Below are 3851 nucleotides of genomic sequence, written 5' to 3' on the forward strand. Positions count from 1 at the left end.
CACAGGCTGCTGTTGTCGCTGATAATTATTCACATACTGAACAGATTCGTTGACAAGAGAACACTGATCCGTAGCATGAGAACCTGCACAAAGCTCACAAACCATAGCTATTTGATTAACTCCATACGTAGCCAAAGAATCAACCTTCATTGATAGCGCTTGGAGCTGGGCTGCAATAGCGGTGGCTGCATCAACTTCCAGAATACCTGCTACCTTGCCTGACGTCATCCTCTGAGTTGGGTTTTGATGCTCATTTGCAGCCATCGTCTCGATAAGATTATACGCCTCAGTATAGCTTTTAGCCCATAAGGCACCTCCAGCTGCTGCATCGAGCATGGGCCGAGATTGGGCCCCCAAACCATTATAAAAACCAGTGATTACCATCCAATCCGGCATTCCATGATGTGGACATTTTCTCAACATTTCCTTGTAGCGTTCCCAAGCCTCGCACATAGATTCTGTAGGTTGCTGCGCAAACTGAGTAAGAGCATTCCTCATAGCAGCAGTCTTTGCCATTGGATAAAACTTCACCAGAAACTTTTGCGCAAGATCTTGCCACGTAGTGATTGACCCAGCTGGTTCAGAATGTAACCAGTCTTTAGCTTTATCCCTCAGTGAGAATGGGAAAAGCCTCAACTTGATAGCCTCATCAGTCACGCCATTATACTTAAAAGTGCTGCAGATCTCGACAAAATTCCTTATGTGCATGTTGGGGTCTTCAGTTGCCGCTCCTCCAAAAGAAACAGAATTCTACACCATCTGAATAGTGCCCGGCTTGATTTCAAAGGTGTTAGCTTGAATAGCCGGATGAAGGATGTTTGACTGAATGTCATCAATTTTAGGCCGAGAAAAATCCATAAGAGCTGGATCAGCTTGAACAATACGATCTCCCATGTTTACTGGTTCTTTCTGCTCAGTTCCTGAATCCGAATCCTCAAAATCTAACTTCTCCGGAGTATCAAGAACTTCGTCTTTCTCCTCAGCTGTATCTAAGGTCCTCTTGCGAGCACGAGAACGAGTTTGCATAAACGCTTGCTAAAGTACCTGAAACACAACCGAAAAGAGTAATTAACTACTACGTCCTAATCACTGAGTCCTAATGACCAATGATGGTAAGTACATAAACTAAACAAATACGCCGAGTCCCCGGCAGCGGCGCCAAAAACTTGTTAGGGCGAAAACACGCACTAATATTCACGCAAGTATACGCGTTCGCAAGTAATATAGAATACTTTCTAGTTCGTTCCCTCAGAGACTCAGACTAAGTTATTGTCTAATCAAACTCACTCACCAATGTATGATTACTTCTCAATGTTAAGATAACACTTAAAATTGTTGATTAAATATTAACTATAATTAACTACTTAATTAACCACTTAACTAACACTTCAATTTATCAATAATAAAACACTTATGAGATCACAACTTCATTATTACTTCCTTCTATAGCCATTGTTATTACCTTTAGCATGTGATAGTGATGACATTAATCGAATAACATGAAACTGATAAAAGCCAACTTTCATTGTACTAATACCATTCTACCAAACATCCACAATTAAGATAGAAGTTGAATAGTCATCAATTATGTTGAGTTCCTATATGTCTACAGAAATTGACAACACAACGATTTAAGCACAAGTTATTCCTTTTGATTACATAGGGCAAATAAAACTGTTAGAGTTACCCACTAATCATGCACAACGTACATGAACCTATGCTAGCATGGCAAGTTCTAAATCTCAAGATCCACCGTCGCTTCACAAGAGATTAACACCCTATCTTATATGTTCGCGACGCACATAAGACGAATACGCACAACCAATACTAGATATCATGCAATCATCACACACTAAAGTATTAAACAATTAACTAAAGAATTCCATAATAAATCCGTTGCAACCCCATGATCACGATTAGCCCATAATAGAACTTATCGCCATCATGGGTTCATATGAAATCATGATAAACAACACAAGAAAATAATAACTAAACTAATTATATTAAAACAGAGTACGTCACAAGAGTAAATAAGTCAAAGCAAGAAAACTAGCATCCAACGCTATAACGAAACAAGAATCACAAGAAAATATGCTTCCTCTTCGCTGCAGTGTGCTAAATCGGTCTTCTTCCTTATCTCCTTCGCTTCTTGCGCAAAACACAATCTAAAACATAATCTCCTTCTTATTCCCTGTGAAAACGTCTCAAATCTACTTATATAATAGTCCCATAAAACTCAGATTACATAGAAGTTGGAAGCCAAACAGAAGTAGAAGTCTAAAATAATTCAGCTTTTTCCCCGACCCTGCGCGGCCGCTCAGCATTTCTGCGCGGGCGCGCAAGGCTGCTGCGCGGCCGCTCAGCATTGCTGCGCGGGCGCGCAGGACCCTACTGGAAAAATTCCAGGTTTGCTCCGTTTCTTCGCCGTAATCTGCCCGTTCTTTTCCTCTCGCAATGGTGAACACATGCCAAGGCTTATTCTTGATGATTCCTCCTCCGAAATGCAACTAATACCCTGAAATGCATAAACACTAGAAAAATGCATCAAATACACAAAATACTTGATTTCAAGACACCAATTTAAGCCATTTTAAGACGTTCTAAGTGGTATAAAATGCCACTTATCAAACAGCTCCTTCGATATCTCATATCGAGCTGTCCTCCCTGCCACATCATACAACTCTTGTAGATGCATGAGGATAGTGTGAGCATCCATATGCTCATGTTGCTTCTGTGGCTCAATGTTCATGGAAGCTAGCATGATGCATTGAGCAACATTTGCATCATCTACCCACTTACGATACACAACATGTTCATCATTATGTGCATCACTAGCAGGTTCAGTAGGCTTAGGTGAGTCAATCACGTATTCTAGCTTCTCAATCCTGAGAACAATTCTCAAGTTTCGAAGCCAGTCAGCATAATTAGGACCAGTCAACTTGTGAGCATCCAGTATGCTCCTGAGTGATAGTGCAGAAGACATAATGTATATTGTAAATCTGTAAATGATAAACACATAACAACACTTAGCAAATATTCAATTTTATTTTAAAACACTATATGAATCGGGTCTTCATTCATAAGTGGCTCCCACTAGTTTACCTAATTTATTCAACCCCCTACATGAAAAATTAAGCATTCATAATGCTAGTGGGAATAGGGATCCTACATTCCATTACACAACCCCGGCTGTAGCACGAACCGCCATGTAATGTTCAATAGGAAGACAACTCTTGTCAATTACATCTTATGTTATTCCCTAATCAAACTTTAGCCTCTTGAATAATTGAGTCACGGCTGTGGCATGACAAACTCAATATTCTAAGTCAAGTCTAACCCAACATTCCGTACAATTCAATCAGTCCCCAACGGCCCACGGCTGTGGCACGTACCGACCTTTAGATTCTAATTCAATGTACACATCTCTATGAAATAGACAAGTATTTCTTATTTCGAAATCAAAACCCTCGTCTGTAGCACGAACCGACAATGATTCAAAAATAAGAACTACTTTTCTATGTATCACATGAAGCATTTAAAAGCAATTATAACAGTCAAAAACAGCTTTAAAACACTTTCGGAAATATAAATAGTTTAAAACTTTTATATAAACTAAAATTTGATCACTCCATTAGATCCGTCTCGGAAAAACGAATCCAACGATATATTGCACGCCCAAAACGGAGTTACGAAACTCCCAAAAAATCAAATTTAATGTGGACAATCGGGTGGTAACGCATTACAGGAACGCGTTACAAGCCCTGTAACGCATTCCGGTGATGCGTTACAACTCTTTTAAGCCATTAAAAGGTGTAACGCATTCCGTGAATGCGCCACAGGGTGTAACGCAT

At 39.9% G+C, this 3851-nt stretch overlaps 1 non-coding gene across 1 annotated transcript; it reads left to right on the forward strand.

The window, feature by feature from the left end:
• Positions 1-394: 394 nt before the first annotated feature.
• Positions 395-501, forward strand: LOC141683440 (small nucleolar RNA R71). Its single transcript, XR_012560287.1, has one exon. It is a non-coding gene; the product is annotated as a small nucleolar RNA R71 (small nucleolar RNA).
• Positions 502-3851: the final 3350 nt, after the last annotated feature.

This window comes from Apium graveolens, chromosome 1 (genome assembly GCF_009905375.1).
Source record: "Apium graveolens cultivar Ventura chromosome 1, ASM990537v1, whole genome shotgun sequence".
In the NCBI taxonomy this organism is placed as follows: domain Eukaryota; kingdom Viridiplantae; phylum Streptophyta; class Magnoliopsida; order Apiales; family Apiaceae; genus Apium; species Apium graveolens.